Source organism: Carcharhinus amblyrhynchos, chromosome 11 (genome assembly GCF_965287045.1).
Source record: "Carcharhinus amblyrhynchos chromosome 11, sCarAmb.v2.hapA, whole genome shotgun sequence".
NCBI lineage: Eukaryota > Metazoa > Chordata > Chondrichthyes > Carcharhiniformes > Carcharhinidae > Carcharhinus > Carcharhinus amblyrhynchos.
The window spans coordinates 66,730,489-66,746,514 of NC_137334.1; the positions used below are offsets into that span (position 1 = coordinate 66,730,489).

General features: G+C 40.5%; 1 protein-coding gene across 1 annotated transcript in view; it reads right to left on the minus strand.

Moving 5' to 3' along the window:
• nckap5l (NCK-associated protein 5-like) overlaps positions 1 to 14,093 on the minus strand; it is a 567,643-nt gene extending 553,550 nt beyond the window's left edge. The window contains exon 1 of the mRNA XM_080199314.1: positions 13,990 to 14,093. The gene's annotated coding sequence lies outside the window, so the exon portion shown is untranslated. The remainder of the gene's footprint in view (positions 1 to 13,989) is intronic.
• Positions 14,094 to 16,026: the final 1,933 nt, after the last annotated feature.

A 16,026-nucleotide genomic window follows, 5' to 3' on the forward strand; every position in this document is an offset into this window, starting at 1 on the left:
TTCAAGGCCAGTGTGTTCATGATAGGACATTTCATAACTAGGTTTAGTGTGAGGAAGGTCATTATTACGGCTATAAGCAATGTTTTGAAATGTATGTGGTATGAAATAAGCTTAATTATTAGTGAATGGAAATAACACCTAGAATTAAATGACAAATGGGTTTTGTTAATCCATGCTAAACTGGTTGATGGAAAATTATGTCATAAGACACAGGCTCCATTATTTCATATAGATGGCAATAATAAAACTGTCTGTGAGTTTATGGTTATGCTTACTCTTACTGGCCCTCAGCTGCATTGTCGCAAATCCAATGCAAGGCAAGCATCTTGCTCTGCCTCATCAATACGTTCAGTTTTGTTATTGTTATTTAACACATGTTTTGGAACAGTGCAGTTCTTTCAAGATTCAAGAGCAGACCAAGCTGAAAATTAGAATTAATTTAGCTGAAGTTGTCATACAAACCCAACTCTCTGAGAAGGCACAGTGTAATACTTAACTGTTCTGGCCTATGTGTAGTGTCGGACTCAAATCAAGGTTGTTAACTCTGAGATGATCTAGCAAGCCACTACAAAGATGTATAATAGGAATAAAGCACAACTAGCAATTTGGGCAGAGGATTCAGTCATGATAATTTTCCCCTGCCTCGTCACCTTTTAAAAACCACTGGAGACGGGAAATAAATAGTAACTCTGCCAGCAATGCCCACATTCCATGACTAAATAACTGAATAAAAAGGATTTTTCAGAAAACAAACTGAATCCAGTAGAGAAATTTGTATGTGTTCCACATCAGGAAAAGGTTGATGCCAATTTAAACAATAAATAAAATGATTGCAGCAACATATATTGATAAACTATGTAGATTAAAAATCCTGATCTTGTAGAGTTAAAATTATCCTTGATTGACAATTTCACTTTTCTGTGAATATATCACTGAAGTGTAAGAGTACATTGTCGTTCTTTTTGCTATGTAGCATACATATATATTATATTTGTGAAGGCTTGATAAATTTAACAATCACATTTTACCCTCCTTCACCAGAAATACTGTGAGGAGTGGTAGCCTGTTTCAGACAACACAACAATCTGGGAATTTTAATCTGAGCCCTCTTGGTCTTTATGGTGCAATTACAAGTTGACTTTCTCGACAATCAGCATTGAGGGCAGTTAAGGATGGGCAAGAAAAGTGCTGGCCAAGCCAATGACTCCCAGGACCCATGAAAGAAGTTTTAAAAAGTTGTTGTCACCACATTCCTCTACTCCAGTGGGAGGTGGACTGTGAAGTGACACATAAGAACGCTTGAGAAATTCCATCAGCGATGCTTCTACTGCATCCTTCAGATTCAATGGGGGGGCATCACACAAACACTAGTGTCCTTGAAGCCAGCTCCAAAAGCATTCAGGCAAAACTCCTGTAAGATCAATCGCAATGGACATGACACTGTGTCCAGATGGCTGAAAAGTGACTCTCCCACCAGGTGCTGTTTACTCAACTTTTAAATGGCATTTCAGAGTCTTTGAAACACAAGGTTCCCAGGATCAAAAGAAACATCAATCTCTGTGTAGTAGTGTAGCCCTTTTGAGGCAGCAATCCCAAAGGGCCTTGTGCTCATAACCCTATGGAGTGTTGAAGCAGGAAATTGAGTCAATTGAGTGCAAGGGCACATAATCCCAGGTCGGGGGAGGATCATCAATGTTGGAGGGGGGGAAAGAAGGCCAGAGAGAGGCATTCATAAAAACAGGCTCTGCAGTCATTGGCATTATTGGTGCACGATGATCCAACAAAACCCTTGGTGGTAACTTGCGATGCATCACTGTATGTAGTAGGAGCAGTACATCCCACAGAATGCCTAATGGAGCAGAAAGGCCAATTAGCTTTGCCTCAAGGACACTGTCAGATGCAAGAAAAAACATTACAATACTTTCAGACCACAAGCCATTGCTGGGCTTATTCAGGGAAGATAAGCCATGCCACCAATAGCTTTGGCAAGAGTGCAGAGGTGGACTCTCTTATTGGCCGCGTACAAATTTACTTTTCAGCATCGCCCACGAACGGAGCTATCTAATGCAGATGTGCTCAGCAGGGTTGCCCCCATCACAGAGTGTCATCATCACCTATTCCACAAGTAGTAGTGCTGGTCTCAACAAAACAGAGAAGGATGTGGACAGAAAGAGACCCAGTGTTTTCAAAGGTGAAGAAAATGATCATGCCAGGCTGGCGATATGAGAAGTCAGAGCTGCTTAAACCCTACCAATAAAAAGAGGATGGAGATAACCTGTGAAGACAAGGTGTTGTTGTGGGGGGCTAGGGTTATAGTTCCGCCCCATGGAACATTGCCTTGTTGCAAGAGCTGTACGACTCACATCCAGGTTAAAGCAGAATGAAATCACTATCCAGAAGTTACATGTCATGTCCAGGGCTTAATTGAGAAATAGAAAGGATGGTTAGTCAATGCCCCAGTTGTTAAGCTCAATTGACTTTGCCACCACTGGCTAAATGCTTCCTTGAGAGTGGCCAGGCAGACCCTGGGTAAGGAGACATATCAACTTTACAGGACCATTTAGGGGCTAAACGTTTCTAATATTAATGGACACACACTCAAAGTGGCTGGATGTCCAGTTGATCAAATCCACAACAGCAGCTGCCACCGTTGGTAAACTGAGAAAAAAAATCTTTGCCATTCTTGTGATTCTGGAGGTCTTAGTGTCAGACAATGGCACATTCTTCATGGCGAAGGAGTTACCACCCAACCTCAAATGGGTTAGCACAACATGCTGTGCAAACTTTCAGGGCTTCAATGAAGAAACAAGTCAGTAGATTTGTTAGATAGACATATTTTTGCTGTTTGCATAACACAAAGTCAAACGTGATCACAGGGATCATGCTAGCCGAGTTGCTAATGTCTGTTTAAGGACACATTTGGATATGGTATTCCCAGATTTTGCAGGAATGCTGGAGGCTAGGCAAACCTCTCAGCAAGAAAATCATGTCTCAAAGAAAAACAACTGAATTTTCCTGGTTGAGGATTTAATCGTGGTCAGAAATGCTGCAGTAGGACCAGCATAGGTAGCTGGTGCCATTCTGGAAAGGACTCCTAAATCGTAGAAATGAAAGGTTGCCACATCAAGAAACACATAGACCACCTAAAGAGGAGAGTAATGTCTGAAACAGGAGACTCCACCAGAACATTAGATCCACCAGGATTGGCTACAGAAATCTCAGGTATAAGTGTGGAACCAGAGCAACGAGTGGTTTGTAGTAACTGAGAATACAGTAACTACCGAGGGAGAATCAAACTCTGGATTGATGAGTTTGGCTTTTGCTTGAGCCAATTTGATTGTTCATTTTCAGACGAACCTAGCTCAGAGTTGAAACACTCTACTAGAGTTTGAAAGTCATTGGATCGACAAAACTTATGACAAGTTGCCACAGGGGTTTCTCTGATGTTCTTTTTGTAAATTATTGCTTATTTTAATAATGTTTTCTTTCTGTTTCCTCCTTAGGTCACTTCTGGAGTTTGGGGTCAGGGGCAAGTGGGATGAAAGTGTGTGGTAGTGTGGCCACTTTAAGGAACTGCCCCCAATGGCCACGTGGTCAGGTCAGGCGTTATGGAATGTCAGAGCAGGAAGCTGAGCCAACCAAGTGCAAAGACATGTATCCCGGGTTGGGGGAGGATCAGCAGTTGGAGCCAGGAAGGAGTAGTATACGGTCAAATAGTTATTCTGTCTGAACCTGTTGTAAATGTAGTTATTTGTTCATTGGCAATTAAGCCTTTTGTTCTTTAGTCTCATCAAGCACCCTTGATTTATTACAATCACTAACATGCTGGTGCATTTGCTACTGAACATTAATTCATTGGCTTTGATGCCCTGAGAATATGAAATGCAATATAATATTTGTATTCCTTACTGGAATCTTTACATGGTATTTACCACACAGAGACAGGCCATTTGGCCCACCTCATCTGTATTGGTGTTTATGTTCCACAAAGTCTCCTCCTACCCTTCTTAATCACATCATCAGCTTCTTCTTGTTCATGTGTTTGTCAAGTTCGTTATATGTATCAGCATTACAGAATGGCTCCTGTGCTGTAACCATTCATCACATTCTCTTTGTGCCAGTTCTCTACAACAGCAATGCAGTTAACCTCACTCCTCGACCTTTTCCCCATAGCTTCGTAAAACCTTTTCTCTTCAAATAGTTATCTGATTCCCTTCTGAAAACTGCAATTCAATCGATTTCCATCACATGCTTAGGCAGTGTATTCCAGACCCAAACCACTTGTTGTATGATGAAGTTTTTCCTCATGTCGCCTCTGGTTCATTTCTCAATCATCTTAGAGTTCTCAACCACTGCCAATGGGAACAGTTTCTCCCCATTCACTCTGTCCAGGCCGTTAATCATTTTGACAAATCTCCTCTCTACCTTTGTTTCTCCAAGGGGAATAACCCCAGCCTCACCAATCCATCCACATAGCTGAAGTCTGTCATTCTCAGAAACATTCTCAAAAATCTTTTCTGAACCCTTTTTAAAACCTTCACTTCCTTCCCATAGAGACTGAACCAATGTTTTATGAAGCTTCATAACTTACTTGCCTTTATATTCTGTGTCTCTATTTATAAAACCCAAGATTCAGTATAATCTTTTTCATTGCTTTCTCCACCAGCCCAGCCACCTTCAGTGATTGATATATGCCCAGGTCCCTCTGCTCCTTCCTTTATCTTCTGTGACCCCTTTGTGTCCTTCTGATCAAAATGTACACTTTCACATTGCTCTACAATAAGTTTCATCTGCCATGTGTCTGCCCATTTCAACATCCTCTCTATTTCCTCTTGATGTCCAGCTGTACCTCCCTCACAATTCACAATACTTTCAACTCTTGCATCATTTGAAAATTTTAAAAGTCTGCCCTGCACACCCAGGTCTAGGTTATTAACATGAATCTAGAAAAGCAGTGTGTCTGCTACATACCATTCTCCAGTTATAAGAAAGTAAAGCTTTGTGTAATTCATGTTTTAATAGGTTTGATCAAATAATTAAATTGTTGCTTAATGAAATTCTGGCTATATGTTTCAAAATATCATGGGTTTTGAAAGGAAAGGGGATGGTTCTCCCATTCCAATCCACTAATGCGTATCTCCCACCACGGAAAGCAGGCACGATTAGGACGAGGCTGGAAACCGATGGGAAGACTAGGTATAATCTATTTTTAATGTTGTTTAAATGTGATTAATATTTTTGATTATAATTTGATTATAATGTGATTATATTATTGTGATTAATATTGTGCTCAATATTTTTAAGACGCGGGTTGATGGGTTTTTGATAGGCAAGGGGATTAAGGGTTATGGGGAGAGGGCAGGAACATGGAACTGAGCCACGACAGATCAGCCATGATCTTATTGAATGGCGGGGCAGGCTCGAGGGGCTAGATGGCCTACTCCTGCTCCTATTTCTTATGTTCTTATGATTATCAGGCCAGGGACTGAATTCTCCAGGCATGATGGCATCTCCCACTCCGCCAGCACAATCTCACTCCATTGGGCTTTCAAGTAGCTTCCCACTTTCAGGTAACTAGTGGGAGACCCTGCTGGAGTGAAGAAGGAGCAATCGGAGCCCCCAGGGGGTCTTGTGGCATGGGGTGGTGCCCCCCCCGGGCATGGGCACTCTGGCAATGCCAGCCTGGGGCCCTGGCATTGCCCAAGGGGCAAAGTGCCCATGCCCACTAGGCACATTGGCACTGCCCACTGGGCATTGTATAGTGGCAAGGGTTGAGGCCTACAGGGCAGTGCCAAGGGGGTAGGGCCTATTGTGGGCAGGGCTTATCGGTGGAGATGGAGAGTACCGCTGCCACTCCGGATGAGGATCAGTAAAGACTGGAGGGAGGACAGTGATTGGAGTGGGCAGTCTGCCAGGGTCTATGCCTCCTATTGGGTAGGGGGTGGGAGGGTCTGCCTCCCAGCGAGAGAGGTGTTTGCCACTGTTGGGGCAGGCAGTGGCTGAAGATCAGGGCGCTCCAGGGATGAGACCGGGGAGGTTGGGGCTGGCCTGGGAATGTCTGTGAGAATCATGATTGGGCCATGTGGGGACTCGGGGGAGTAGCATTGCGGGGGCCTCAGGCTGACAGTTGAAAGCCACTGCGCAAGCACAGCGACCCAGAACTGTCAGACTCAGGCGTGAATAGGCCCCACCCCACCCCCCAAGCTTTTAATGATATTCACGATTGTGACCTCTGCATTGCACAGTGTGGGAGAACTCTCAATGGACAAAAAAAAAAATCATGAATTACACCATTTTTCCCACCAATTCAGCACTTGAGATATTTTTGGGGAGAATTGCCCCCAAAGTATCTACTGCCACTTACGATTTTCACTTCAAAAGCAGTTTTACTGACATCTGGGGACTCAAATATGTCATACAAAGGAAGAGGTAGTGGTAGATTTTGAAGTGATACAGTCAACACATTTTCTTAAAGCTCCTGCACCTCCAAATTTACCACTACGCAACTGGTGAAATCGACCATAGTCTGTACAGACCTGAAAACCTAATCTGGCTTTAGCTTCTAATTAAAATGGAAGTATTGGAAATACAGCTTTATCACACTAAATAAAACACCAAATGCATCTTGACACTCACATGCAGTTATTGGAATGTGAACGAAGGAGCAATTTGACATTCAAATCAGAAAAGAAAGATAATCACCGCCTTTCTGATTGAAGAAGGACCGATGCCTCACTGGACATGTTCCCTCAGATGAACAGATGGCAGTTTTTATTACTTTAATGCAAGCTAAAACCAGATATCTTGCTATTGTATAGTAAGATGTACAAGAGAAGGGATTAGATGCACAAATTAATTATTTGCAAAAATAATACTATCCAAATTAAACTTTTATTTCAATCTTGAGGAAGGAGAAGAAGCAAGCCTCACAATCCAGCCAGTGATATATTTGGCTACAAGGGAGTTTAAGTTTCGAGTTGTAAGGAGAGGCTGAACAGACTGGGATATTTTTCTCTGGAGTGTAGGAGGCTGAGGGATGACCTTATTGAGGTCTATAAAATAATGAGGAGCATTGACAAGGTAGATAGTCAATATCTTTTCCCAAATGTAGGGGAGTCTAAAACTAGAGGGCATAGGTTTAAGGTGAGAAGGGAGAGATACAGAAGTGTTCAGAGGAGCAATTTTTTCACACAGAGAGTAGTGAGTGTCTGGAACAAGCTGCCAGAGGTAGTAGTAGACGCTGGTACAATTTTATCTTTTAAAAAGCATTTAGGTAGTTACAGGGGTACGATGGGTATGGAGTTATATGGGCCAAATGCGGGCAATTGGGATTAGCTTAGGGGTTTAAAAATAAGGGCAGCATGGACAAGTTGGGCCGAAGGGCCTGTTTCCATGCTGTAAACCTTTAAAATGGCGTTTCCATTCAGATCATTTGACCTGCTTTAAATGGTGTTGCAAAGTACATAACCCAATACATTTACCTTGAATCAGATACATCTGTTCCTTTAAAACAAAATGGGCATATTCTGCCATAATTAGGATGTTTTGCCTGCAGCATTCCCTTCTGCCCACCGAGCCAAAAGCTCAATACATTTGAAATTTTCTCCACCTGGCTTGACCGCAGTATTTCTGTATTCAGATTATTATCCTAAGCCTGGTTCACCAGAGGGGCAGGATGAACCCTTGACTGAATCTTGTGCCAAGATAAAAGAAGTAGAAAACTAAGCAGAGGCCTGCAGTATTGGCTACCAGTTGTGAAGCCCTTCTAGTGTTGTCAAAAAACAGCAGCAAAACAGCATAGAGATTTTAATGCTGCTTTGCTGCCTACTCACTGTACGTCCTACAATATGGGGACAGCTGCACACAAAGTCTAAGGAGCACTTCTTCCAGCTGAGTGCAAGGTTCGAGGATCACTTCTGAGTGCAAGGTCCCAGGTCTACTTTTCCCAGGTGCTCTTACCAAAAGCACTTTTGGGATAGGAATGTCAGCCAGGGGGTGATAATACAGCAAAAAAAAAATTAAGTTGTCCAAACTCAAAGCTTAATTTACCCAGTGTTTCCTTCTATATTTGTAAATAGTAGTTATAGGCCAGACTTTATAGTGTATAATATAATCAATCTCTACTCAAGCTGAAGCAGAAAAATATTATCTGGTAATCACTTAAGACAAACATCTGTGATCAAAGCTTCACTTCAGTAATCATAGCTGTAACAGTATATGATCAAACATACCTATTCAATTAAGACAGTCTCTTCAAACTTCCATTTTCTATCAAGTTATTAAACCATAACTGACAGTTTACAAACACAGTACTTGCCAGAAGAAAGAAAGCAATTTGGAATGCAGAAGAAACAACACAGTGACATGTTATTAAATGAAAAATGGATTACAATGTCAGTAAGGAAACATCAAACGAAGCCATTGTAACAAAAGTAATTACATGCAATTAATGTCAAGAAATTTATGGTCAACTTTAATAATATGCTACTTAGGTGATGGAAGGACTAGTTGGACTCTTCTCGGCCGATCCACCCGCCCCATTCCACCAGTTCACCTCCCCCTCACACACGCATGCACACAGACCATGCTTTGATTAGTTTACTTAGGTTAACAAAAAGCAGCACAGGCCAAGCTTATTTAAATTTTCCTGCAGAGCTCATCCAGAAGGAAACACAGTTTAATTAAAAGGTTAACAATACTTTGCTTCAAATAATTCTACACATCATTAAGCGAAACAATTCCCCCTCCCTCCCCCCTCACCCTGCTTCTGCCATTATGTAGATCATCATCAGGCATCAGTGTTATTTCAACTCCTCTAGTACCACCAGTTACCTTGGAGAGGGGTATTATTTCCAGCAGCCCCTGCACTGTCATTTTGTCTGAAGAAATGTTGCTTATGGTGGTGAGCAATCCTCTACTGTGCTGTACTCAAAGAGCCCAAACGTTCATGGGATTCAATACATCAGACCAAGTACAATATATAGAAAACCCCACACACCTTAACCCCAAACCAGAGACCGACAAGCCAAATTTCAGGTAAAAGCCATTTACAATGCTGAGATGAACACGTTGTGCATGTCAGTGTGCCCCTCACTTCCCCCCAATTAACTTGTGGAAGCTGATGTGACCAAAAGCACTTTGAGAGGGCTGATTCTGAGATTCCCACCACCATTCCCTGTGCCATTTCTTCTAAGAAGTCTCACAACACCAGGATAAAGTCCAACAGGTTTATTTGGTAGCACAAGCCACTAGCTTTCGGAGTGCTGCTCCTTCATCAGGTAAGTGGGAACTCTGTTCACAAACAGGGCACAAAGACACAAATTCAATTTACAAAGCCAAGTTCCGCACACATGATCACAGTCTCTACCGGGATTTTGGCTTCATGTCACACTATTTGTAACCCGCACGACTTGCCTGGGCTTGCAAAATCTCATTAACGGTCTTGTCTGGAGACAATACACATCTCTTTAACCTGTGCCTAACCCTCTCTCCACTCACATTTGTCTGTATCTTTAAGACTTGATTACCTGTAAAGACTCACATTCTAAACATTATTTTGTGAATTGTGTTTACACCCTTTACTCAATCCCTCCTCATAGACCAATCCTTCGTCTTTTCTTAAGTAAGGAAACCAAAACTGTATACAGTATGTCAGGTATGGTCTTATCAAAGCCCTATTCAATTACTAATATGCCTACTCAAATATTGCATTGTATTTGTAATAATGGCTAACATACCACTTGCTTTCCTAATTGTTTGCTGTAACAGCATGTTAACCTTACGTGATTTGTGTGCAACAATACCAAGATCCTTGAATACCAATATTTTACAATCTCTCACCAAGAATCTCAGTTTTAGAATTTCCTCCCTAATGCACTCTACTTATCTTTCCTGCTTTTAGATGTTCCTTAAATCCTACATCACTGACCAGGTTTTCATCACCAGTTCTGAAATCCTCTTCAGTGGATTGGTGTTAACTGTGAATCCACTCGTGAGATACCTTAGGACATCGTATTGCATTAAAGGTACCATATAAGGGATGGATGGGATTGAACAACTAAAAATACAAACCAATCAACCATAACCTTATTGAATGGCGAAGCAGGCTCCAGGGCCAAATGGCCAACTTCTGCTCCTATTTCTTATATTCAGATATAACAGAAAGTTGTTGTTGCTCTTTTACTTTTTAAAATATATTATTTCTGCTTTTGTCTTTTTGACAAAGTGGATAACTTCACATTCCTTCGTATTATACTGTAATGTTCTATCCCACTCAGTTAACTTGTCCAAATCCTTTGCAGTTTGTTTGCATCCTTCTCATAGCTTACTCTCCTACTTAGATGCATTGTATCTAAATTTGCCGACAACACAAAGTCACTGATATAGATCGTAAATAGCTGGGACTGAAACACTGATCCTGTGGTATGCTGCTCGTTACAGCCGATCAATCAAAAGGTGCCTAGTTTATTATTCTCCTCTCTTTTCTGTTAGCTAACTAATCCTCAATTCATATTGGTATGTTACCACCAATTCCATAAGACCTAGTCTTGTGCAGTAACCTAAAGCACAGGGGTGAAACAGTGGCATAGTGATGAGCACTGCTGCCACACAGCGCCAGGGACCTGGTTCGATTCCTGGCTTGGGTCACCGTCTGAGCAGAGTCTGCATATTTTCCTGTGTCGGCATGGGTTTCCTCCGGGTGCCCCAGTTTCCTCCCACAGTCCAAAGGACATGCTGGTTATGTGAATTGGCTATGCTAAATTCTCCCTCAGTGTACCTGAACAGGCACTGGAGTGTGGTGACTGGGGGATTTTCACAGTAACTTCATTGCAGTATTAATGTAAGCCTACTTGTGACTAATAAATAAACTTTAACCTCTTCCACTGCTTATTGAATACTTTTTAAAAATACACTGTATCCATTTGCTAACCCTGGTCCTCCCTACTAGTTACAATTCCAAATAACTCCAGCTGAAAGAGCTTAGCTATTTTCCTCGAGGAAACTTCAGATTGCAGGATGTTGATTAAGGATTTCAAAATAATTAAAGGATAATTTCCCACCCTGACAGGGAGGGAGAGGGGACGATGATACTAATTTGCAATACGACTATGAGGCAGGCTCAGAGACTCAACACTATGAACGGAATTTCCCATTCCACCTACCACAGGAATCGTAGCAGGCAGGGACGGACCATACAAAGGTCTATTGACCACAGGCGGGAATTTCCAGCCTTGGGGCGAGTGCAGCCAGAAAGTCCTACCTTGTCTGTCTATGCGCTACCTTCAATGTATATCATTCACATATCTACCAATGGCTCTACATATTACAGTAAGAAGTCTCACAACACCAGGTTAAAGTCCAACAGGTTTATTTGGAATCACGAGCTTTTGGAGCATTGCTCATTCATCAGATGAAGCTCGTGATTCCAAATAAACCTATTGGACTTTAACCTGGTGTTGTGAGACTTCTTATTGTTCCCACCCTAGTCCAACACCAGCATCTCCATATCATGTCTACATATTTAAGTTGGTCATTTCCTTTCATGCACTTTAATGATCTATTGTTCCAGATAAGTCTCAGCCCCACCATGTGCAAACACTTTATCTACTCCAACCACTGCACAACATCCAAAATGCTGCTATCTGTGCTGCAGAAAAAAAAAATGGACTTTTTCCCAGCAAAATGCACCAAAAGTAACTATTGTCATCGACTGTGGAATCTGTTTGGAACTAAGTCAAAATCCAGCCTCCTTGATAGAGCACAAGAAGTGTAGACAACAGACAAGAAAGGTCTTTCTGCTCACAGCTCAGAGACAAAAAAAAAATCCCCAAATCTTACAACTAGCTGCTGGCATCAGACACTGCTGCAGCATCAGCATGGTGTTGACATCATGCTTTGTTTGTGAAACAAATCCTGCACTCACCTGATGATGAAGCAGTGCACTGAAAGCTTGCACTACCAAATAAACCTGTTGGGCTTTAACCTGGTGTTGTCAAACTACTTATTATGCCTACCCCAGTCTAACACCAGCCACTCCCCATCATGACATCAGAATGGTGAGTTAATAAAATAAAAATCTAAATTAAGCCCTTCCTTTGGGTGACAGCAACATGCAGCTAAAACATACAGTAAGTTCCATGTCTGATTGTTCAGTTAATTCTTTTATGAAGTAGCGGCAGCGCTGTTATAATTAATTGTGCCCCTGGTGCGGAGAAGAGCAAAGTCAACCACAGTATCATCCCTGATCTCTATTCAGTGATCCCTTCTCCAGTGAGAGGTTTGGAAATGCATGATCAGTCATGACATTGATATATCACCTCCCTTCTAATTTGATGTTCTAATAGCCTGGGAAATCTTATTGAGCAGGTTCACACATGACGAATTTCATTTTTTGAATATGGTACCTTGAGCCAATGCATATGTCACTATCATCTCAGAACTAGTTAGCACTTTCACAAGAATAGGCAAGAAGGCCCAAGAGGAAGGCAAGTTCTGACCAAAGCGTAAAAGGTTCTGATGAGCGAACAGGGAATGCAGAGACAGGGATGATTTATTTTGAAGTGCAGCATCAATAAATTTTAAAACAGGAAGCTCACTAAGACTGTTTAAAACATGCCAGAAAACATTCCAAAAGATGTAATGCAAAATTAGTTATTTACCCACCAAATAAAATGATTAGATGCACTTTTATCTGTTTGCAGAAATATCACTCATGACAGAAGGAAAAGAACTGATGTGTTCACAGACTCCATACAGTGCAGAAGGAGACCATTCAGCCCATTGAGCCATCACTGACAACAATCCCACCCAAGCAATATCTCCACAATCTCACGCGTTTACCCTGCCAGTCCCCCTGACACTAAAATGGCAATTCAGCATGGCCAATTAACCTACACCGCACATCTTTGAAGTGCGAGAGGAAACCAGAGTACCTGGAGGAAACCCACACAGGCACAGGGAGAATGTACAATGTGACCCAAGGCCACAATTGAACCCAGGTCCCTGGCGCTCTGAGGCAGCAATGCTAACCACCTAATTTCTCCACCTCTGAACTAAAAGGCCATATGAATTAATGTTCAAGAATCAATCTCTTCTTTAAAAAATACATTATTCTCCAAATCTTTCCTTATTCAGAGGTAGGCTATCTGTTTATGGGAAGATTGTGCGGATGAGGGCAAAAATAATAACACTCTTTATATCATGGACTAGCTACATATTTATTCAAAAGTTGATTGGACTTCCAAATCAAAGGCAAAATTAAATGGAAGTACTAATTCTCATCACCAGGTAGCATCTTAAAGCAACTTCAAACCAAACTGCTGATAATCTCACAATTTTAACCAGGAATAAGACATAGAACATAGAACATAGAACATTACAGCGCAGAACAGGCCCTTCGGCCCACGATGTTGCGCCGACCAGCTTTTAAAAAAAAAACAACACTAACCCACTAATCTAAACCAATCCCATTTCATCCATAAACCTATCCACAGACAAATGGACCATATCATCAATGTCATAATGAATCTATATATTCGACAGATAAGACTTACTGCTAACATTTAAACACTTGAATTAAGAAAACACTTAAAATTAATTCAAATTATTATAATCAAATGGTTTAAAAGGGATGGACAAAAATTGCAACATCGCTCTGCTTTTGCTGCTACTTAATCTTATATTTATACTCATCTAATACGGGCATATTTTAATCAGCAAGACTAAGCTATTGTCTATAGTGATAATAACTTCAAACAGAAACTCACCCAATTGATCAGAGAAACCAAACCAGAAAAGCAATATGTTAAAGTTCATTCCTACTGCCTCTACATTCTCCAACAAGTCTAAATACAAATTACTCACTTGGTTTAGAGTAGGAGTAACTCAAATAATTAGTTTGGTTTACTTTATTATTTTAAGGTGCATTCAGCTGCAGCAAAACCAAGGTAGTTTATGTATAATGTTTAAAGTACAATTTTAATTACTCACCACAGGATTGCTGAAATGAGGCAGACTCTTTGACAGCTTCTTACTTCCTTTGTAGACACTTCTGGCAATGGATTAGCTCATTTACCTTCTTATCAGTCTTCTACATATTCCATTCTGTTACCAGAATCATCAGGAAAGGCAAATTAGAACTGTTGAATGATGCCTATTATTCATTCATGGAATTTGCTTCATCTGAAGACTTTTAAAATGTTGTGCCCACTGAATATGTTTCCCCACATAACTGATTTATTTATGGATTAATGGGCTGCCAGCACCCTTTTTCGAAGCCGGAAATAAGAAAGGAAATGTAACTGTACTGAACATAATCTGAATGTTGATCTGGTTCTATATTATCTTTGCCATGGTCTCTGTTTTCCTATTATGTCCCAGAAAGAATTGATAAATGGACCCAGTGTGGACCTGACCAGACATCTGTAGAATTAAAAAAAAAGAACATTTTGCAAACCACTCCGGCTCTGCTGAAATCTTGCCAACAAACCCGTCATTTCCAGTAACAAGGTCAGCAGCTTATTTACAGCTGGTGAATGTTAAAGTGCAAAGAGTAATTTTCCAGCTGTACCTTTTAAAAGTATTTATGGCACGTCAGTAAATTACCACTTTTGGAATTTGATATTCTATACTTCAGCACTTCCGAAAACATTATTGACATACCTGTAATGATTCAATGGGTGGGGAACTGACAACTTTATGATCACAAAATAAGGCACAAAGGTGCAACTACTATTGGGTTCAAGTTATCCGAGCCTAAAACAATATTTAACAGGTGAAATTTCTCCTACGACAATTTTAACTGGACACTTTGGGGGAAATAAAATCTTCTTACTATTTAAAAATTTAAAACATAGAAAGCTCCTTTACGAAAATTTTAATAAAATGCCTTTGGCATTAGCCAACAAAGCACAGTAATAGCTTGTAATACTTAACATTGGGCAGTAGAAATTGAAGTGCCTATCAACATGTGACAATCTCCCTGGATCCAAGATACATTCTTATGTACAATACAAGTTAAGGGTCTCACAAAAGAATTTCTATAACTTCACATCATTCATTCACTGATACCATTTGTCGTGATAGATGTGTTGAAACTTTCATAGTAACACACCAAATACAGAAAAATGCATTGACGATATGAAACAAAAAGGAGTGGAATAAATAAATCATTCAATGGGCAAGGCTCATTATTGCTATTTGCATGACTTCAGATTTATATATTTTAACTGTGCCTGCAGCATTCTACTCTAGACATTAATCTCCATCTTTTACTGTGATATGTCTATTAACAATGCTGATTGAACAATCTATGTCATTTGTTCATTTAGAAAAATTCCTTTGTGTGATTCAACATGATGCAATTAGAATATTCTTATTATGCCATTAAACATTTTCATGGTTCAAGAAGTATAAATGTAATGTGGAGTTAGGAAATATTTTGGACATTCACATCCTTTAAAGAAAAGAGTATTATTTGAAGAGTTATAACCAATTTAAAATCTTGACAAACATAAGGAAGTAAATTGCGTATATTAAATATCTCTTGACTGAATCATTCCTCCAACCTATTTGTACTTCAAGTTGCCAAGACAGCATTTGTTTCTGCCAAATGTCTGTCCATGACAGCTATGCTATAGTCCCCAAACTGACGAGATGTTCATTCGCATAATTCCTAATACTGCATAAATTAATATTGGGACTCATCACATTGGAGTCAATCGATCCCAATAGACTCCCATTGCATCAAATGTAACAGAAGAAAATAAAAGAGGCAGTTTAGTTTGCAGTTTCAGTTGGCTGTACCATTTTACTTTGGAACTTGAAGCCTGAAGGTACCATAGGCTGCGGATCCTTTATCCAAAACCCTTGGGAGCCAATTGTGTTTTGGTATTCAGATATTTTCAGCTTTCAGAACTACTGTACCTACATAGGCCTAGGTCTACTTATATTAGAATAATGTAAATCTAAGTTAGCTGTAGTCTACAAGTACTAGGTTATTTCTCTATCTGCTAACTCTCACACTTC